This window comes from Dermacentor variabilis, chromosome 4, assembly GCF_050947875.1.
Source record: "Dermacentor variabilis isolate Ectoservices chromosome 4, ASM5094787v1, whole genome shotgun sequence".
In the NCBI taxonomy this organism is placed as follows: Eukaryota; Metazoa; Arthropoda; class Arachnida; order Ixodida; family Ixodidae; genus Dermacentor; species Dermacentor variabilis.
The window spans coordinates 17,599,859-17,623,265 of NC_134571.1; the positions used below are offsets into that span (position 1 = coordinate 17,599,859).

Sequence of the window (23,407 nt, forward strand, 5' to 3'; positions counted from 1 at the left end):
ATTTTGCTTGTGGAGGCTAGACGGCGCGAGTGGAGAGAATGTCTCGCTTGGCAGTGGAGCCTGCCTGCTGAAATCGTGGGTTCACGGCACTAAAATACTTCTACTTCGGCTATTTGTGAGCCGATTTCTAAAATTTTTTGCGGCAGAACGCTCCCTAGATGACACGTAACAACTTCCAGTGTATAACCAAAATTTGCTATGGGGCCTGGTGAGGGGCCCTCTAAGAGCAACATAAATGTTCAGACATTGACTGCGCCGACGAATTTACGCGCTTTATTACGAGCTGCGGACGCATCGCAAGAACTGTCGGCACCGGAATATACCGGCGGCGACCTGCAAGCTCGCCTGACTTGCTCGTTCACTTCCATCGGCACCGATAAAATCAAATGTACTGCAATTTGAGCGCGACATAGTTGTGTACACTTTGTGCCGACTAACATAGTCGCTTCATTATACGAGTGGCATGCGATCGTCTCGCAAGCGCCACGGTTGCCGAATTCGACGGCCGAGCGAGCTATGCCTGCCGGCTCTTAGCCATCGGCGGCTGTCATAGAGCCGACACTGCGAACGCGGCCTTGAGGAAACACATCTATGGTGTTCACATAGACGTGTTTATATTGTCATCGTTTGTTTAAAACGAGAGCTGTGAAAACGTTTGCTTTCAGTTTATGTGCTCAGTTATATTTCCGAGCGTCTATGCAGGGGCGCAGGTTCTGGGCGGAGCTACGCGCCGCTCGCACATTCGTATACCATGCGTCCCGAATCGTCGTAATGCGGCAAGTCAGACACGACGCGCCGTTCGATTGATCGCACGCAAAATTGCACCACGTGTCTCGCGCTTTAGTAGTTGCGCCGTAGAAGAGTGGCCAAATATGCACCCTCACTCGGAACAAAAAGGAAGACTGTCCGAGCTGAATGGAAAGCGTTCGGGGAGACGGGTGTGAAGAGGTAGGGGCGTACTTCAAGCCACCGCTAACGCCCCTGCGTTGCGTGCACAGATGTCCCGTTGACCTTCTCGACTGCGACGCGGTTTGTTTGAGGGCCTCGCCGCCAGACGGGGAAGCGCAGCCACGGAAAGTGGGCGACGCGGCACGGCCATAGTGTCACTGTTAAGCATGCGCGCGAGCCTTTTGAGAATGCCTTGAGAAAACGGCGATATTTTTGCGACCACTTAGCCGGCTGCGACCAATGGATGATTTTGTGTGCGACCGCCATTGGCTCCCAGTAACGTAGTTTGGAGCGTTCGAGCAAACCGGCCCACAGCTGCACGAGGGACTGGGTTTTCTTAGTGCTGGCACACATGTCGTCAATAAGGCGTGGCTTCGTGGCAACATTGCCGCAGCTTGCGTGGCGGCTTCCTGCAGGGGATGTTTAGCCCGCGAGCTGCTCCGTAGACAAAGTGGAATGACGCGAGCAATTTATGGTTACAAGTGCCAGCTTGAGCCTGGCCTCCGGTGCCGGAGGGGGCCAATACTCGGAGTCTAACGTAGGGGAGAGGGAGATGACCCGTGTGTTTCAGTAAACCTATCCCCTTGTGTGTTGTAAATTGTGTTACTGTTTTGACCAATACCGTGTCCGTCACGAAAGTTTTTGTGCTATTCAATAAAGTGCGGCTAGGTCGGAAAATTCTCGTAGCTTGCGTGGCGGCTTCTTGCAGAAGATGTTTAGCCCGCGAGCTGGTGCGTAGACAAAGGGGAATGACGCGGGCTTGAGCCTGGCCTCCGGTGCCGGAAGACGTCAAGGCCAATAATCGGAGTCTAACGTAGGGGAGAGGGAGACGACACGTGTCTTTCAGTAAACCTATCCGCCTTCGTGCTATCTCTGTTTTGACCAATGCCGTGTCCGTCACGAAAGTTCTTGTGTTATTAAGGCGAAAGCCTTTCTAGGCTCATGGTGAAGTTTGTGTCAGCAGACCTGACCGCCGGAGTGTCCGCCGAAGCGTCATCACGCCATATGAAGACAGAGAAAAGAATGAAAACTGATTGATAGTGACAGTTAGTGAATGATAACGTTATTATAGAGATTGGTGGAGGTTAACAATGACTAGTAATGACTAATAATCACTTGTAATGACTACTAACGACCAATATGTCTAACGACGGCTTGCAATGACCACAATTGATTAGAAATGACTAGAAATGTATAGTAAGTAGTAATGACTAAAATGACTACTAATGACTTGTAATGACTACGAAATTACCATATGTCTAACGACTGCTTGTAATGACCACAATTGATTACAAGTGACTTATAATGCTTACTAGTGAGCAGTAATGACAAGTAATGACTGAAATGACTTGTAATGACTACTAATGACTATGATATGACCAACATGTCTAACGGCGGCTGGTAATGACCACAATTGACTACAAAGGCTAAAAATGCTTAGTAGCGAGCAGTAATGACTAAAAGAAAGAAGAGAAAGAGAAGAGGCAAGGAGAAAGAGGCGAATGATAAGAGAAAGAAGAGTAGGCTTTCGCCGTTCACCTCTTAAGAGAAATCTTAAGAGACCCTGTAATTTTTGGTTGCAATGGTGTGAACCCGCATGTGCGATTGGCTGGTTTGTGACCCTTTTGTGCGACTGAGGGTTTAAAGAATCACGTTTTGGTTGTGTGAGAGAGAGCGAAGGTTCGGGCTTGGAGCCGGACAGACGCCTTGGCGTTTGAATAAAGCGTCGCTTTACCTTCCCGCTGCCACCGTGCACTCGAGCCATCGAGGGGCGACGACTTCGCGAACCTTAAACACCTTCACTCCTTAACTATGTTGAAGCTTGCAGATGATAATGGGAAAATGGGAAAGGAAATTAACTAAATGTATTTACATTCCCATTCCTTCCGCAAACAATTAATGACTGGAATAATCACGTTTCGCTGGACCAAATAAAAGTTTATTCACTCACTGCCTCACTTACTCACTCGTACACTGTCACCTAAGTGCCTATTATCTTTGTATAAATAAAGCTCGTTGTCTTTGTAATCCACTTGATAATGTTACTGTTTCTGTATCCGCATTTTCTCATTGTATACCTTAGTGCTTGTGACTATTTCTTATTTTAAATGTCGCTATTTATTTTATCATATTTCTTAGTTGTTCATTGGTGTGCACTGGCGTTTACGAGCTTGTGTTTTCGCCCCCGCTGCTTGGGCCATGTGGCCTGCAGTGTTTCTGTAAATAAAAAAAAAAAGAAACAACCGTGAGAAAGACGTGAGCATACGCGTGCTGAAGCGTGCGAACGACGCCGGCCTGAAGAGCGTGCGTCTATAGCCTGCCGCTCCTCACCGGGGCAAGCGGGAGAGGCAGGGAAAGGGATACGCAGACAGTACACGCGACGTTGCAATAGTGCAGCGAACAGATGCTGTCCAGTACGCGGTACATGCCGCGTACACGCGCTACCTGCACAAGTAATGCGTCCACACAAAACGTGCTCGCGCGAACAAGCACACATTCGCATTATTTCACGCCCCGAGAAAGCAAGCTAAAAATTAGCGCTGCATCCATACTCTACAGATGGTTGGCGACTTTAATGCTATTAGCGATTTATTTTATGGTTGGTGGATAATCGTTGATGGCAAGTTCTATGTAATGATTACTATATATATATATATATATATATATATATATATATATATATATATATATATATATATATATATATATATGCAATACCTTTCCTGCGTATATATATACGCAGGAAAGAGACAACGAAATTTTTGGGAGACTTATTTAGTAAGCGTTTTCGGCTGGTGGACCAGCGTTCGTCAGAGTACTCTGACTGTACTCTGTACTCTGACGAAGGCTGGTCCACGTTCGGCTGGTCCAAAGTTCGTCGTCTCTTTGCTGCGTATGTTGCGTCGGGTCCTGCGTGGTAAACTTTGAACAAACCCCCCTATATATATATATATATATATATATCTGTGTGTGTCGCCCTTTTCTGCACGTACAAAAACCATAAACTTGCTTCCCTCGACTAGGATCACATACACGGCTTTCGTCCTCGCGATATGCACGCAGATGGCTACGGGGAACGAGGCTGCGCTCGTGTTGCTATATACTGCGCTGGACCTGCATGTTTTTCTTTTTTCATTTTTTACCATTCCGCTCACATCGGAGTGCGGCCTCTGCGGATAGGAGCTGAACCCGCGACCCTCTGCTTAGCAGCAGAATGCCGTGGCTGGTGAGCCACCGGGGACAGTCTTGTTTCTGCACGAACTGCATATCGTGGGCAGCGACAGTCAGGCACAAATGTGACGTCAGAGACTCCCATTAAAATACACAAGGTGCGACTTCGGCATGACAACATGCGTTAGTCTTAACATATACTGTCATTTCTTTCTTTTCCTTTCTTTTTTTTTTCACACTACGTTTCCTCTGCGACGCGCAGTCAGGAGCTACAAAGAAGGCACGACGATAGCACCAATTACTAGAACAAATTTATACCCTTTGAAGACTGCGGCTAACTTGCGGATCACCTTATAGTACAAGGTTGTTTTTCTTTGATGACACCATACCGAAAGATTCCGACTTTTTCTGCACTCAATAAAAGTTTATTCCCTCACTCATTCACTTCCCACACCTGGCAAGACGCGGCGCACGCGCGCTTATACGAGTCAAGGAAAGATTTCTGTGCGATAAATAAAAGACGAAAAGAAAGAAGAAAACGCTACACGTTTCCGAAACGGTGTTTTTCGCACAGAGCCACGTAGCAACGCAACCAGACGCGCGAAAAATAATAATAACAAGATGATGATGAAAATAAATATTGACTGAGCGAGTTCAAGACAGGCATGGAGATGAGAGAACGAAAGCGTGTACCGGCAAGATGTACAAACACTTCGGCAAAGACCCTCAGAAGAAAGCCCCTCTCTGACGTCGCGACAGCAGGTCAGGTTTGTTTTGCAGCAATCCGTGGAAATCGCTGAGAAATGAACTGTAGAGAAAGGCGCAGGGCGTGGAATTATTGTAAAAAGATAGAAAGAACGCTCACACGAGCACGCACCAGCAGTGCGGGGCGGAGTAAAGCAAAAACAGACCAGAGCACCCATACCGATAGCAACAGAACTGGCCTTCTATCACCCAACCAAATGCAACTCTCTCTCTCTCTCTCTCTCTCTACTTCTTAACACAGAAGAAGAGTAGGAGGGAAAGAAAGAATTGAACGGTTGCGCCTGTGAGAAATGATAGAAAAGATAGAGAGAGAGAGAGAAAGCCCAAGGAGGCAAGCGCAGAGGCCCGTATTAGTGCGTACGCGACGAGAAGACTTTCGGCGAGGGCGCAACGATCCACTGGAACTTGTCTCCGGCCCCGGGCGGCAATCGGGTCGTCCAAAACGCAAGCATAACAGAACTGCAGTCGGCGGACGCCCGAACCAGCGAGGTTTCACTGCTGGAAGTCGGGCGCTATTGGTGGGCGCTAAATAAGTTCGCGTTAAGCCAGCGGAATTTGCCACTGACTACGGACGTGTCAAAGGACAGACCGAAAGATTAAAAAAAAAGGCAATATGAAGGACTTGGCGACTAAGCTAGTTCAATATCACCAAAATTAAAGCATTATCCTCTAGTGACGACGGATGTTCCAAGGAAAAAAAAGATTAGGTCAAAAAATACTCGTTGATAAGTTGTCTAGTTTAATAGCGTGATTATTAAAGGGGAATATATATTATCAACTGACAATCTGTGCGTGAAAGAAAATACTATATGTATGTTAGTCATTACTGCTCACTACTAAGCATTTTTAGTCATTTGTAATAAATTGTGGTCATTACAAGCCGTCGTTAGACATGTTGTTCATATCAAAGTCATTAGTAGTCATTGCAAGTATTTCAGTCATTATTAGCCATTACTCGTCATTACTAAGCATTTTTAGTCATTTCTAATAAATTGTAGTGGCTACAATTCGTCGTTCGACATATTACTCATTTCGTAGTCATTAGTTGTCAATACAAGTAATTTCAGTCATTATTCGTCGTTACTGCTCACTAGTAAGCATTTTTAGTCATTTGTAATGAATTGTGGTCATTGCAAGCCGTCGTTAGCCATATTGGTCATTTCGTAGTCATTAGTAGTCATTATTAGTCATTACTAGTCATTACTAACCTATACCAATCTCTATTACGACGTTATCATTCACTAAAAGTCACTATCAGTCATTTTACGTTCTTTAATCTGTCTTCATATGGCGTGACGACGCTTCCGTGGACACTCTGGCGATCAGGTCTGCTGACACAAACTTCACCACGAGCCTAGAAAGGCTTTCGCCTTGATAATGGATGGGATTTAACGTTCTAAAGATCTACTGGGCTTAAGAGGGGGACACGCCTCATAGCAGATGGTTCCGGATTGATTAACAACACCGAGGGTTCTTCGACATGCACCGGGAAAAGTGCACCAAAGAATGGTGCGTTTTTTATCGTTCTTTTTCTTATTCTTTTCCGCGATAAAACCTTTCTTTGGCCCCGTATGACTTTTAGCTCTACAATACCAAAGCTCTTGGTGTCCCTCTCCCAGCGACAGTGTCAGGACACAGGCCCAGAACAGCGCCCTTTGACATGGTGTGCCTGGCTAGGCTGGCTTAAGAAACCGTCCTGCAGTATCCATTAACCCTATGTTGTACAAACAAATAATATTGACATTGTAATCAGCATCGGAATTGCACTAAACTGGACGCGCAGCTATAGCTGACTTGCGCTGTGCAATGTACAGTCGGTCGCAGGAGTTTACGGGACAGAGGATTTGCGAAAAAGCTAAATTCTCTCGAAGCCTATATACACTATATGATTACTACACTATACAGTACACGCCAGACTGAGAGTCTTGGGTAACTTGGGCCATGATTCTGTCGCGACGCCATTTCTGATACCGCTCCTTCTCGCGCTTTTCCGGCTTCGTTCGTTGGTCAGAGCGACGCTCCACTGGCAAGCCAACAAAAGAACCAAATCCATTGTAAGCGTGCAACGAAGAGCTGCAATGTTGAATTTTGCACTCGTACTGTGCTGACGACATTGGTCGGTGGACATGGTCGACCCGCTGGGTGGCAGCAAATGGCTGTCGACATCAGGAGCCGCGAGCAACACGCGCCGCCCGATCTCGGAGGCCTCGAATAAACATATCGCGTTTTAAGGCTCTTAACGCTAGCGACGCGAGGCTGCTAGCATAGAGTTCGCAACAAAATACGCTAGAGAGAATTCTGGCGCTTCGATTGTTAAGCTATCATGAAAATGATGGGTATAGTCCACGGATTTGTCTTATCTTCGCGCTTGTTGCTTCAGACGATCCTGTGACGCGGCATTTATTACGCTTTATTCTTGTAAATATTCAAGAATTCATATCTTTCTCAACGGATGAAAGCAATACGCTTCTGCGCACATGCGTAATCGCTGAGAATTGTTTGTTCCACTTCTAGCACGATATTTTGCTGAAAATGAACATTTAACATACGCCAAGGTCTATCTAAATTAGCAAGCCAGAAAGACTAAGTTTAGACACATCCATGCCCTACCCATTTTTCCGATGGGAGAACCGTCATACTTAAAGCTCCCGTAGACAGCAGCGCGAGCTCTCACTGGTGGTTTGCGTATGAAACTCCAGGAATGCACGCACTCCACACTGCATGAGGCCAACAGCCCTCGGTGGACACAAGATGGGCGCGCGAAGTACATCGACGCTGGGGATGCGTGGCTGCGGGAAACTGCGCGGGCACTTTCCTCCCCAACGGCGGCGAAATAACGGCAGCAGCGGCAACGAGCATTCTGCGCCGCCACCGCCTATCCAGTTCAATACAGATCAAGCCCTATCGCCGACCAAGCAAGGGGCAGCGGAAAGTGGGGGAAAGAAAAAGAAAAAAAAAACTAGACCGAACAGGCCCGAAGCCACACGCGGAAAAAGGCCGCCAACGATCAAAATTAATGAAAAAGAATGACACGGCGGAAAGCGTCCGGCGTGTGCTGCTCTACACCGCGAACGCGCGCGTAGACTGCCCGGGCCTCCCAGCGAGCGAGTCCCTGGTGGGAGCCGCAACAGCGGCACGCAGCCCTCGCATCAGTCCTTGCCTGCAACAGCGCGCGGTGGCCTCCGATCTACGCTGCATGCGGGTATATCGCAGAGTTGCCGCATAGTGTGGGCTGCACGAAACCGCTGCGCGTTTCCTGCTGCTATTATGCGCGCATATAGGAAGCGTCGTCGACGCCATCCGAAAGAAACGCACCTTCTCCCTTCCTCTTTTTCTCTCTCCGACTCGGCAACTGCGGCCGGCGGCCTGAAAATGAAGCGGGCCGATATTGCACTGTGTCGCCAAGAGCGAGGTCCTGCCGCCGGCGCCCTCGCAATTCGCGGCGAAACGGTCGCGCGATGCGCAGGCGCGCGGCGAATTCATTTCGGAATTTCATGCCCTGTGCTATAGCCAATGCTAACAAAAATAAAGAAAGAGCAATTTCTGCAGAGAACATCGACGATGATTGTCAATGTAAGCGGGTAGCCGAACGCTTCACTTAATAGGAACGGTGCGCTTAACGACATGCATTTGTTGCGGAGCAGGAGGAGTAGGAAGAGACCCTTTATTCAAGTCCTGTACAAGGTGTTACCACCTGTCTGGCTAGTCGCATGTTGGGACCGGGTGGTCAAGCCTCCTAGCCCTATCACAGGCGTACTGGACAACCAGGACTTGAGGGATATGATTGTGGGATTTAATCATTCCTGAAAACCGATTCCGGGAAATGCCAGGGCCGAGCGACCGACCATCCCAGAGCATATGTTCAAGAGCGCATGTCTTCTTTTTGCATACTTTGCATATAATATTCATGTCTGCAAAGTTATACCATTCCTTCATTTGTGCCGGTGAATAATATGACCGTGTTTGCAACTGCCTAACTGCTTGGGCTCTGTTTAGTCTATTGTGATTGAGGGCGTGCAAATTCCCTCCTTCCCATGTAGTAATATATTGTAATTTAATTGTATGTCATGAGCGCATCTCTCTGTAGGTTCCCCAATCAAGTAGAATAAAAACCATATGTAAAAGCGGCCCGGCCTGTAAGTTCGGGGGCGACGCTGTTGGCCGATTCATTCGGATTGACGGGAAACTCATCAAGTGAACCAAGGTGCGCCGGGAACCAATAAATATAAATTGTAACATACGTTAGTATTGTGTTAATTATCCTCGTAGCCTGTTGGGCAATCTTGCCTCTGTTTGCCACTTTACCTCCCCCTCCCCTCTCTCCCCAGTGTAGGGTAGCCAACCGGATCTTTCTCTCTGGTTAACCTCCCTGCCTTTCCCCTTTCCTCTCTCTCTCTCTCTCTCTCTCTCTCTCTCTCTCTCTCTCTCTCTTGCCTCTGTTGAAAGCTCTAATAGCCATTTTCGAGTCACTATATATGCATGTTTATCTTTTGTCTGTTAGTGCCAATGTAATGGCAACTTGTTCAGCGACTTCAGGTTTGCTAGTGTAAATCGTGGTGCAGTTGGTGCACTTGCCCTGGTGATCCACTACCGCCGCCGCGAACTCAGTTCGATCCTTGTAGGCAGCCGAATCAACAAAGTAGGCTCATCTACACCCTTTATCCATTTTATTGATTAACGCCCTGGCTCATGCAACCATCATGTTGATGTTATGTGTTGGGTGCATATTCCTGGGTAGCGGTGCGACAATTATGTTGTCTGCGAATTCTTGATAAACTTTAGTGTACTGCTCTGGATGCGTAATGGGGTTGATCATGATCTTGTCTAGGATTGATCTTCCCGTGCGGATGGTAGATAGTCTCGCTATTTCTGATATTTCTTGAGCCTCCGCGATCTCCATGGTCGTGTTGTGTATTGCTAACTTGAGCAATTTTTCAGTGCTGGTTCGAATTGGGAGCGCCGACGCACATTTAACAACCTTCTCGATCGCCGCGTCAAGCTTCTTGAGTTGAACCTGCGTCCAGTTGTACGTGGCAGCGGTGTATGAAATGTGACAGAGCACGAAAGAGTTGATTAACCAGATGAGGTTATCTTCTTTCATCCCCTTGTCTCTTCCTGCCAGGCGTCTGATCATCCCGTACGCGTTATCCGTTTTAAAGGTGATTTTCTTGAGCTCTGTATGGTTCCCACCGTTTGTATCAATGAAAAAGCCTAGTACCCGATAACGTTGACTCTCAGTATATTGACACCATTTTCTGTAAGTGTATATCGCTTTCCGATAGAGGTTTGCAGCGCTTAGGCCTGTCCCTTTTTCACGTCTATAAAGTAGCAACTCCGGTTTATGTGGGGAGCACCTGAGTCCAATGGGTCTCAGGTATTCCACCATCCTGATCGCTTCCGTCAGCGAGTCCTGTATGTGTCCATTACTGCCACCAGCACACCATACAGTGCTATCATGAGCATATATGGCATGGTGAATGTCCTTAATGTTTGTTGCCCAGCTTTTTGCACAGACCAATCATGCACATGTTCAAAAGGACGGGAGAGATCACCGATCCTCGGGATTGCAGCAAGAATATTTATAGGTAGCGTTTGCTTTTGCATTGCGCGATTCCGTAGAGAACAAAGCCGTTAACTAGCACATCTCTGACAGCAGTATAGGTGGACAGCGCGTATACGCATCGAAGAGCTGTGACAGGTCGCGTTTGGCTACGAACGCGCCCCGCTGCGCGAGCGAGCGCGCACTTTGAGTCAGCGCCTTTGTTTCAGCCTCCGAACAGCAACCTCCGACCACGGAAACGGGTGAAAGAGCCAAAGACAGGTATTCGCTTTAGAGCTGCAGGTAAGCAACCTGAAAATAAAGAAACACGGGAAATTTATTGTGTACTGCAGAGTATATTTCCGAGCGCACTATACCTGATGTGATTGCCACAGTCGTATCGGCAACGTATATCACTCGCGGCGCGCATCGTGCATTGAGGGGAGGGTATGTTGACATAAAAAAAAAAACAGAGATCTGTGGAGATGTTTGCGTGGCTGACGGCCTGGCACGCTGCTTCAGGTATTGAGTAAGAAGTGTCAATACAGGGGGCACACAAACAACACACCGAGCAAACGGATCTCATCCATACATTAAAGCTATTCATAAAGTATCGAGCACTTGTCCCCCTTTCAAGGACACTAGAAGCACTGTATCAAAGCACTGTGTTAATCAAGATGGCTATAAGTTACTAAATCCCTTCAAGACTTTCTGCCTTTCTTCGGCGGTAAAGGAATTGAATTCTGTGGCTTTACGTGCCAAAACCACGATTTGATTATGAGGCACTCTGTAGTGTGGGGACTCCGGATTAATTTTGACCATCAGGGGATCTTTAACGTGCCTCCAAAACACGGGAGACGGGCGTTTTTGGATTTCACCGCCATCGAAATGCGGCCGCCGCGGCCGGGATTTGGTCCCGCGACTTCGTGCTTAGCAGCACAACACCACAGCCGCTAAGCCCCTGTGACAGGTGGCGGAAAAGGACTGCTTGCTTAGACAGGAGAAACTGCAGGTCAATCTTCAGCTTTTTGAAATTTGCGGCAAAGCCACGGTATACCAAGACGTCGTCTTGAAGTCATCGACACCGCTCTGCTTTGGCGTATTCTGATTCTTTCAGAGGAAGAAAGACAAAGATTTCAAGATTGCGTTCTTTGTTGACTTTAGAATGCGATACAATTCTTGTTGCTTCTTTTTCTAAGCAGCCGGCTAGCCTGCAGAGCCAGAGGGTGCAAAAACCAATATAGGACATCGAGGGGAGGCTTTTCGGTGCGCAAATGTTATGGTAGCGTCGCTAACCAGCTTATTTTCGAGCGCTCCCTCCAACTTACCAAGCCCCGCACTTCTGACGTCATGCATTAACAAGTTGCAAATCCTGAGGTATAACGCAGCAATCTACGTGAACGGAATATTTCTCTTTATTACCACTTTAATGAAAGAGCTGGTAATTAAAAAATCAGTTTCGCCATACGGGCGAAGCAATGAATGCGATACCAACATGTTAACTGTAGTGGCAGTGAATTGATGTAAGCGTAAGCTGACTGACTAAAAAACTGGCTGTTATGCTAGGGGTCCCCTGTTTGAATCATGCCATCGGACAATTGAATTTATGTTGATCAATAACAACCAGCGTAGCAAATTTACCTTCACCTTACCGTATCGGGTATGTTTCAAACCTCTTTTGTGGGCCTATCCCGGAGGCTGTGCAGAGCCGCGCCAGTGAAATTACATCATTTTAAGGTTAGAGCTCAGTTATTGTTTCGCACTTTTAATATTAAAGTCTGAGAAAATTCAAGATGAAATGCATGGGCTGTCGGTTTTTTGTCAGATTTGTCTGTGGGCTACCATTCTCGAAATTCTGAGGAATACGGTTGTCAAGAATGTAAGACCTGGTATGAGCAACCTTAACGATAGAATGGTGCGGCAATATAACCCGCGTATACCGCATGTAATTAGCAGGGCGTGGCACACAGTATACATATACCTAAATATATGCGGGACCTGACAGAGACAGCGATGGCAAAAATTAGCTTGGAGTGTCCATACAATTGCTATCCCAATAAAGCTTCATTACGTCTCAGTTACCAATTTGCGGACACACAAATTGCGCCTAATTGCGCCTAATTGAAGCCAGTCGGTTATCAAGGTCACGTCAACTTCATAGAAATTCAGAAAATGGCAACAGCTTCGACACATCTGTCCCAAAACAAGTTGGCGAAATATACTGATACTGCACGTGGCGTCGTCCCAAAGTACAAGATGTGGGAAATGATGTGCCGCGTACCGAGCTCGAACCGACAGACGCACGTCGTTGTATATAGGCCTGTCAATAGCGTTTTTGTTGCGTGCTGCCATCACTGAGCCCTTTCACTGATGGATTATCAAGTTGTCCCAAAGAATAATCACCACCGAACATCATCATCGGCCGCAGCGGCCGCAGCAGAGGTCAGTCCATGGCCGTATAAAGAGCTCTCCCAAAGATCTCCAACACCATTGTTCTGTGCCGGCCAACTCTATCCATCCACCGCTTCGATTCCAGCAAAAATTCCTCGTCTCGCACAACGTACATAAAACCATCAGCTGCCCTCGAGTGTGGTTTTCATACTTTGGCACACATGCTGGTATTCTACTATGACCGCTCGTAATTTGTTCTACCTGACTGCCTTTGCGTTAGTAGAGTTTTATTATGCGCTGCTTTCTTCCCACTGCAGACCCCTGTGAGTGAAACGAGAGGGAAAGGTAGAGATGCTAACCAAGAACATGCCCGGTTGGCTACTCTACACTTGGGAGGGGGAAAGGGGAAGAATAGATAAGAAGAGAAGAAAAATAATAGAGAGTCAGTAATTCGCAAAGTAAGTCGCAAAGGAATGTCCGCTGTTACAAGCGTTCGTAGTACAGTCCAATAGCCTTCAAGTGCAGAAGGGCTTCCGTGGCCTTTTGCATGCGAGAATGCATAGGCTATGGTCCCAGGATCCTTTCCTCCGAGATCCTTTCCTCCGCGAGAGCGCTCTATTATCTAACAGGCTGGGGATTAGCTCGTAGAGCAGGTCGTTGAGCGCCAAAGGATGGGCATTAACACAGAAGGTGCTCTTAAATTACCATCGCACCCGCACAAATTCAGGCCGCACTGTTGGTCATTCCTATAAGGAATGGATAGGCATTTGTAAATGCGACGCCAACCACAGCCTGTGAGAATTCTTTAAAACACACGCACACAAAGGTGGTGTTAGAGACTAGTGTTGAGATGAGCTTGTAAAGAAAATTATGATCAACCTTGATGGAAAACTTGAAAGCAATGACGTTGAGCTCCCGACAAAGATCCCTGTCACCTGCACGAATGTTCTGTTTTCTTTCTTTTCTTTTTCGAGACGTCACGTAGACTCTGAAAGCTAGACTTGACACACGGGCAGACTGCGAAAAAAATCTTATGAGTTCGAAGGCAGTTGCTAAAGGCAAATTCAGCAAGTACCGTGGACCTCATGGTGATATATATATATATATATATATATATATATATATATATATATATATATATATATATATATATATATATAGCAACTGGTGCTCTAACCTGCTACTCTGCACAGGGGGAGGGGGAACGGGGACATAAAGATGTGATGAGGGATGATGATGACATAGCAAGAAGGATGCGCGAAGGTGAAAGTAAGTTCAGCACTCTGATGATAAACATTCACAAATGTCGTCCATGAAGCCACAATCAGGTTTCGCATCAGGTCTGTAGTCACCAATTCGAGTGAATTGAAAAATAGAGGCACTAGGACGAAGCTGGTGTGTGGGCCTCCCCTGCGTGAACAGTGCAAGCGCCAAACAAAATCTTTATAGCATATAAAAACCTGCAATAAGCGGCTCTAGCACGGCGAGCACGTGTAGGGCACATTTAGCGGCCGGAGTCTCGAGACCACTGAGAAACACGCGCATTGACTCCACTAGGTGCTTCAGCATTTTTTGTACATTCTCCTTCTCATTGTGTTCATCTCCTTGCTTGCCCGTAGTGTCACCGGTTTCATTGGCCCTATAATCCTTGGCTTCATGGCGCAGAGGACCGCTAGTGCCCGCTGGCACGGCCGTGGGCCTAGAGGGCAGCAAAGGCCATTCCGTGTCTGTATCAGCCGGCGGAGGTGAATGTTTGCCGCGTGCTCTCGTGGACCTTGAATTATCAGTAGACGCCGTTACCGTCTTCGATGCAGGCACAGGCAGAGGTGGTCGTGGTACTTGTGCCACGCTAGGTAGTTTTCCTGAAATGGTTTTGTGATGCTTCTGTCGCGAGAGTTGGTCACTTTGGTGAACAGATTGAGCAGCCTCTTTACGTGAAGATTGATCTCTGACCATTTTTCGAAGAATATGAACCTCTTGTTTCATCTTCGGGCATTCCTTCGAAGTCGCTTCGTGAGAGCCAGTACAGTTGGGACATTTATATGAGGACGCCTCACAGTCGGTGGTATCATGCTCTCCGCCGCAACGCGAGCAGGTGGCTTTGCTCTACAAACAGCGCTCACGTGTCCTATCTTGTGACATTTCCGGCACAGAATAGGCCTCGGAACGAATGGTCGTACTCGGTGTATAACGTAGCCCACTTTGACAGACGCTGGTAATGTCGAAGAAGCAAATGTTAACTTGATACATCGGGAGTGCCCCAAGCGGTGAATCTCAAGAATGCGCACCGATGACCTCAAAAGAGACTTGAGGTCCGCATTCTTGATTTCAAGCTCCACGTTGGAAATCACTCCAGTTGTTGTCTCCTTCCCATAAGTAATAAAGGAGCGGACGGGGATTGCGCTTAACTGTGGAATGGTCTTTAACTTCTCAAGTATTACGGAATTTTTTACATCTATTGTCAGGATGTTCTTGCGAGCGTTGATCCTGATCTCGTTAATTTGCCCAGGGGCCACACTTTCAAAATATTCGTTTAGAAACTGCCTGCTGAGGGAGTTCATGCTGTGTGACGTCGAGAGCGGCACGTAAGAAACCATGAAGGATTCTTGCTAACTCTGATGCGATGAAGTCGCCTCAGTCGACATGCGGCGCATCTTCTTCATACGGCGGCCCATGACTACGGTGTACTCGCTGTCAGAGTCCATGGCTTCTGGCGTTGAGCTCTCCCAGGAATTGAGCTGGTCCGAGCTTCCAAAGGCACGTCGTCCAAAACTGAGCGATGAAGTAGACGACTGACCTTGTTCAGGTGGTCGTGGGAACATGTTCTTACTCATCCTTGATGCAATGATTCTCACGAAAATGGCAAGAACGTAAAAAAAAATGCATAACAGCGAGAGGCCCAGAGCACCAGTGAGCTCTGGGCACTTCTTTATCTTCCGTTATACGCTATAAGTTGTTATGCTTCCTCTAAGGAGTGTTCTACCGCAAGAATTTTTCAAGTTAGGTTACTAATAGCAGTGATAAAAATATTTTAAGAGCCACGAACCCATGATTTCAGAAGGCGAACGTCACCGCTAACAAACACACTCTTTCCACTTGCCTCGTCTAGACTCAGCATGAGAAATTCCTTGCCTGCGTTGTCCATACCGGAGCCGGAGGATAACGTGACGAATACGTCACGGGCCCCGCCTTCTTTTTGTCTCTCTTGCGTTTTTACTGAGTGGCGCAGTTCCGATGACGATCTCGTGCGCGAGCTGTTGCGTTTGCCTCGTTTCGCGCAGCGGACGATCTTGCGCGCTCTGCAAGGGAACACCTGATTAGCGGTGTAAGTACTAGAAAAGGGACGCGAGGATGAAAGAGCATAATCGCGGCGTTGTAACACGGTAGAAAATTGCATAGTTTCGTTCTCTGTGCGCGCGACTGCACGACGTGGGCACAAGCAGACGGAAAGGGAGCACACCTCTCTTGCTACGGTACGAAGAAAAACAAAAACACACAGACATACGGCATGCATGTTTTATTATTTCTCTAAACTTTCTTCGTCTACTGAAGCAAACGATCAAACGAATAATTGATGCTGCCTTGAATAATTTTCGAAGACACGTGTCACTAAGTGACGTCACAATTCTGCAATGTACGTAGACGCACTTGCGCGATTGACATCGACTCTCCGGTTGGGAGTGCGGTGCCCGCGGAGAAGGACAAACGGTGTTTGGTTTGAAATTTAAGCTTTTTCCGCGGCAGGTGTGTAATACTTAGCAGACATGATCGTAAGCGCGCATTGTGTGCGCTGCACTTGTCAGCTCAAAATGGCCAGACCTGGTGAGGGGCCCTTTAAAGGGGTCCAGACCTGGTGAGGGGCCCTTTAAGGGGTTCTGAACCACTCTTCGGGCTTGGTGAAAAAAAGCCGGCAGATCCCACACCCTGTGGGAACCCATGTTATGCGAAGCAGTGCGCGGGGAGCCTACCAAGTCAACGAAACGACCATGAGAGCACCAAGACGTTGGCAGCTGTTTCATGGCCTACAGGACACGCATGTCAGGACATTCATTTCATGACGTATCATTTATGTTCGTCGATCGTACACTCTTGTAATACTATGGCAATTTTGGTACATACCAAGTCAACGAAACGCCCATGAAAACACCAAGACGTTGGCGGCTGTTATTTTCCTGGCCTACATGACACGCACGTCATGACATTTTTGTCATGACCTATCATTTATGTTCGTAATGCAATCTTGTCATACTACGCCAATTTTGGCACATACAAAGGCTCAGGCGGCTGTTTCATGATCTACATATGCATGTCATGACATTCATGCCATGGTCTATCATTAATGCTCGTCATACACCCTTCTACTATGCCAATTTCGGTACATACCAAGACGCAGGCGGCTGTTTCATGACCTACATGACACAAGTCATGATATTCATGTCATGACCCATCACTTGAGTTCGGCATACACTCTTGTCATACTATGCCAGTTTTGGAACACACCGAGTTAACGAAACGACCATGAGAGCACCAGGACGTAGGCGGCTAGATAGATACTGTCCCATGTTCGCCAAGAAATTCTTCGCCAAGAAATGCTTCGTATTTAAAAACATAATCCACGGATAGCATTCGCTGCAGTGAACATCTCAGCCAAGTTTTGCAGTCGTGCGTAGCGCGTGGAGGAGCTCGCAAGCGAAGCGTGAAGTCCCCTTTCTCTCAAACCCTCTCCTTTGAACAGAAGCCTACTCCCCACTCTTTCTTAGATGCTTTATTTCGGTATATGGCAGATTCCCACACGCGGCTGTTATTAACCTGTAGCTGACGTCAATCAAAAAGGATGTTCGGATCAGTGCGCTTTGTCCTACTGTTAATGTGTATATTCATTGACGAAGTTTAGTAAACAGGCTGAAGTAAGCTAAAATCTGCTTTCGAATTTTGATAATTACGTACTTCCGGAAGAAGCCGACTACCATCTGCTTGCCCTCGGGCGAGGCCGCTCGCGTAGGAATTAAACTTTGGTCAGCCTGCTTATCGGCGTCGTATAGTCGTCAGGTCTTGCTAATTTCGACTAGTTTTGAACGTTTAACTAGCCTTGAAGCACGCAAAACTTAAGGTCAGACTACACGCACGCTTACCAGTGCGCGCTGACTCCTGGCCGCTCCTGGTTGGTCTCCTTGGCAGACTTATAGATAGCGCTTAAAAATGTGCACATTGGATATGGCTACTATCCGTCGGTGAAGCTGGGGAACAAAAAAGCCGGTCCGCAACACGTAGAACGATCAGACGAGCATATGAACGGGAGCACTCATTCAAGTCTTGTCGCACTACGGTTGCATGTAGCCGCAGTTTGCTACGTATGTAGATACCGAGACCGCCGCGACTAAAGCCCCTCCATACTCGTTTCCGCCGACCAGGTTAAGTACCGCCAACTTGCCCTCCTCCTCCACGCCCCTCTCCTATTCACCCCCTTAGCTTCCGGCGCCAAGCGGAACTTACGTAGCTGCAGCTTCCTGTTCCGAGTGGAAGTGACGTTTTGTTTTTTAGCGTTGTTCACTTTCGCATCGCTGGAGAGGCTTTAATTGCACCAGCTGCGGTTGAAACTGTGAATGCGATTCCATCCAAGAACCACCGCCTATTGTAACCAGCGATCTGCTCGTGTTCGCTGCTTCGCGTCAACCTGCGACCGGTTGTGGCACGAGCGACAACGTACAGTGGAATGTAGTGCCTGGGCGCTTGGAGACCACTGCCGTTTTTGGTGCATTTGGAAAACAGTGACCGCGAACTAGTACTTCAGCGGAATACAACAGCTTGTCTGTCCCCTTTGCATTCTTCTTATGGTGACTGCCACAGCTCTGCTAAGCACGCGCGGGCGTCTCACCATCGTCTAACAGCAGTCAAAGCGGTAATTCCCGCAGCGCAACTCCAGGACTCCAGGAAGCGGAAACGCCAGAACCGGAAATTTTTAAACCGGAAATACCGGAACCTGATTTGGTGTGAGGGGAAAATGCGGCGCACAACAAAGGTTGTCGCTACTTAAGAAAGCGGCGATGGCGCGTGGATGCAGGGGCTTTAGCCGCGACGAGTCTACTGGCTAAGCGCACTGCGGCCCGCTAAGGACAATCACGTTTGGCTTACGTTTGGCGCGTCATAGGCGCCAAATCGGAAGTAGTGACGTCTAGATTAGCATACAGAATTAAATTTGAACTGCACGCCACAGTGATGGTCAGTAGGCGGAGCGCTGTGGCCACGCCCAGCTCCGCCGTAGCCTTCCCAGTTGAAGTCATTAAAGAAGGAGTGTGTTAGCACCGTGAAAGGCGTGTATGGTTGCCAATATATTCGGCTTCTGCTGAACGCATCGAAGTACTTTTTCGCGGCAAAGTATTTCTGAAACAGCCTATTTTAAGTTCAAATGCATTTATTCACTTCGACAAAAAAGTGGTTAAGCGCCCATTTAACGTGTGGGGATAAAGATCACGATTATCATTATCGGCCTATTTATGGCCACTGCAGGACGAAGGCCTCTCCCAGCGATCTCCAATTAGCCCCGTGTTTCGCCAGCTAACCACATCTTACACCTGCAAATTTCCTATTTTATCACACCACCTAATTCTCTGCCGTCGACTACTGCGGATAAACATGCCACACTACGACAGACTAAAGAGATTACAATGAGCGGAGAAGAATGCTATCACTCCATCAAAAGAACCGTGCCAACTGAGCATGCCTACTAAATCAAACGTCACCACTCTCTGAAGAGAGCTAAAAAAATGGAGTCAAATAATGCACGCACAGTTACTCCCGCGGAAGAAGAGTCACCAGAACTCCTCTCTTTGTATCCGTTGCTGCCTTGTGAAGACGCTAGTGACGGCGACATTCGAAGGGTGAAGGAAAACGGGCCAATCGAGGAGATATCTGGACGGTTTTATGGAGGAAACTAACATTAAAGGGACCCCGAAGAGTATAGGTAAGCTAACCTGTATAGGCAAATTGTACTTCCTATATATAGTATTACAGTAAGGGGCCGTTTTATTTGTCATACATGAAGTATGCGTAAGAAATGGCTTAAAGCAGTTGCCGATTGAGCCTACCTCCGATCTCCGTGTTTAGATAAGTGTGAACACTGGGAGACTGCAGCACCGTCATCGGCGTAAACAGTAGCGAGAACGCTTTGATTAGGTTGAGTAAGTAATTGAGCCATCGGTAGCACTGTCGGATAGAAAGTTTGTGTATTTGGAATGCGAAGGTGGTTGCACGCCTACTTATAGCTTTGGTTTTGTTTGTTTATTTAGCTTATTTAGTTATGGTTCCTGGGCAGGTTTGAGCTGAGTCGTGAGCACACAATTCTTTGATTACCGATATGTGTATGCAAGTGTGACAATATTTCTTAATTCAATTAATTAAATTATGGGGTTTTACGTGCCAAAACCACTTTTTGATTATGAGACACATCGTACCGGGGGACCCGGAAATTTGGGAAAACTGGGGTTCTTTATCGTGCACCTAAATCTAAGTACACGGGTCAATATTTATTGTGCTTTCAAGAAATAACAGTTGGAAGTGAGCACTCGCCCTCGTTCCCGTTCCTCTCGTCCTCGTTTTGGTTCCGTGCTGTGAGTTTACATCGTCCACAACTAATCGGTGCTGCGCGTCTCCTATGCTACTTGTTCGCAGATCACAATGGTTATGTCGCGTGACCGCCTATGTGGTGACGTCTTCGTGACGTTTAGCCAACGATATCTTAAGGCGCACCGGGAGTCGGAACTCTTGTTTCCGTGCCATTAATTCACTCATCCTGAAAGCGTCGCCCCAGAGCTGGATCGCTCCCGAGGTTCTCGAAACTCCCGCCTTCCTACCTAGCGCCTCCCGACTCGACATTTTTTTATAGTTTTTTTTTTATTCGGTGCGGTTCAGCGGTTGCCCAAGGAGGGCATCGCTACGTTGTACATGTATTTGAATACACAGGGTAAGAGTTAAAGCTTCTTGAAAATGAGGCAGCTCGGAAGCATAACTAAAGAAACGTCGAAGACAAGGTCAATGGAGGCGTCAGGCACAAAGCGAAACACAGCAAGATGAACGATTACAAGGTACGAAAGTTTCGTAACATTCTAGATAGCTGCTTCGTTTGCAGACCCGTTTATTCATATACGGCGACTCATGCAGTATAGTCAGAGTGTACAGCGACTCAAGATTATGCAGGCCGGCCAATGGCAGCCCCGCGTCTAAGGCTATCGCATCGATCTCAGTAAAACTTATAGCAGCAACTCACAGATAACTGCGGCGCCTGGCACGCTGTTATGCACGTTATGACACGAGCTTAGTAACATCGGCGAGATTTTGCGAGAGCTCGGCTGAAGCCTGGTTCTCGAAGCCCAAGAGCGTTTCACGCTTTGAATAAACCTTTTTAGATATATGTAGCGCTACAGCAATCTTTAGCCTAAAAGCGCGGCTGTATGCGACACGCAAGCGAGATCCGGTATAATCGGTAGTCCTGTTCAAGGAAGAGAGTTCTTTCCACAGAAACCAGGCCTGCCACAAGCAACGAAGTGCGCCTATTAAAACCGCTATTTGCATTCACAACGTCAGATCATGGTAATTAACATAAATAAAGAGGAAACTGGTAGGGGAAAAAGAAGCCATGTTGTGTCATATGTACTGAAACTTAAACAATCGTTGCAAGTTGTGTGTTTAACATAACAAATTTATCCAGCATGCAAAGTTAAGAGGTTAAGAGTCACACGAACCACGTCAATCGTACCAAAGCTTCAACAAAACACGCCTTTCATTTTCCACCGACTCGCAGAGAATGTGGAATGACCACCGGTAATTGCGGTTTCGCGCGGCAAACTAACGCGGCACGGCCTTCTTTCTGCAAGCGGAAGTTCAAGACTAATGAAAGATGCGCATCGCGGGCGGAGGTTCTGCGCGGCTAACGGAGTCGACTAAACAAACAGGAACAAACGTGATCTGTACAGCGCGACAGGAGTCAATGTGTCGCGCTTGCTGCTCGGTGCTCCCGTCTTTCTATGAAGTATGCAAGGCTCAAAGATCAATACTGCGGCGAGCATCGATCAGGAAGCTTCGTGTAAGTATTTCTTTCCGTCAAGGTAACCGGCCCTGGAGCAATCAATATGCAAATTCTCCGTGTCAGCCGATCACGTCTGTGTTCATTCCCGAGTGGCTTCCGAACGTTCCCTCTGACGTAAAATGCTAGCATGGAAAATAACCGAAACGGACGGCGGCAGCAAAAAGTTCCTCTCTGTGAGACCACCTGTTGCTTCGGGGGAGCGAATACTGTGCAGAACGCGATCGCAGTACGAGTAATACAGAAGTTGGCGTGGCCGTCGGCTATAGGCAACGTCTACGAATACCTAAACGAAGCTGCTGCTATCAGTGGCAAAGCGGTCGCGCTCCTCGAACCGCGTCGCGCGCGGATCTGGAAAAGCAGCGCCCAGGGAGGCGAGCAACAGGTCGGTGCACAAAAGAGTTGTACGGCGGCGGAGAGGCGGCCGCGCGCGGTCGTCATCGGACATCGCACGGGCACGGCACGCGTACACAGACCGGCAGCGCGGCATTGCAGGGAGTTCGTGCTGTGGCAGCAGTCGCCTAAAAAACTCGAAACAGGGACAAGGAGAGAAGAAGAACGTACGGGGCTCGGCGCGGCAGAACGGGTCGTCCGGGAGCACAGCAGCAGCAGCAGCAAACAACGGGCGAGCGAGCCGAGAAGGCGGGACCAGCAGTCGTCGATCGGCGTCGGAGCGGCGGCTGGAATCAACAGGTTGCAGGGGTCGGGGCGGTCATCCGCGGCGGCCCCGCGACGGCGCGGCTGTCCCGGCGACGACGGCGATGCGCGGCGGCGGAGGCTGTCGCAGCACCATGGCCGCTGGCGTCGGAGCTGCTCTCCTCCGCTGATGATGCTGCGCGAACCAGCGGTTCGAAACGCGAGAGCAGCGTCGCCCCTTTTTGTTTTTCACGCCGAGTGGCAGCAGCAACAGGCTGCTGTTTCGGAGACGACAGCGGCGGACGGTGGGGCCGCTGGCAGCAGCATCGGCAGCATGGCGCCCTGCAGCTGGTAAATACCGTGGCACAGAGATGGCGCCACCATACTGAGGCTGGCGTCCGCTTCGACCGGCCATCGCGGCCACAAGCCTGGACGCCCACCCACACGACGCGCGCTCCAAAACGCGTTCCACGCGGAACGCGCCCACTGGCGGGGAAAGAAGAAACCTGGCCCTAAAGCACTTTCCGCCCTCGCCCGCAGCCTAGCCTGTAGGTCGCGCTTACACTCCGGAGTGCGCCAAGAACAGTGCGGAGAAGTATGCACCACGTGTTGCGCACCCGTTCCACTCTCGGAACTGTTTTGAATGATGAGAAATAACGTAACAGCGCGAAGGACAATAACTGCGACAGACGACGTACACAGCGCTGCGTATGTCGTTTCTGGCAGTCCTTGTCCTTCGCGCTGTTACGTTATTTCTCATCATGAATTACCAACTAGCCCAAGCAACCACCCTAGTGTTTTTAATGGCAAGCAGTTTCCGAAATACCAGGATGTCGAACTGAAACTCAACCGATAGTAATAATAATAATAATAATAAT

General features: G+C 48.2%; 1 protein-coding gene across 1 annotated transcript in view; it reads right to left on the bottom strand.

Annotated features, from left to right (window-relative positions):
* LOC142578721 (rho guanine nucleotide exchange factor 17-like) overlaps positions 1-22,860 on the bottom strand; it is a 247,716-nt gene extending 224,856 nt beyond the window's left edge. The window contains exon 1 of the mRNA XM_075688231.1: positions 22,458-22,860. The gene's annotated coding sequence lies outside the window, so the exon portion shown is untranslated. The remainder of the gene's footprint in view (positions 1-22,457) is intronic.
* Positions 22,861-23,407: the final 547 nt, after the last annotated feature.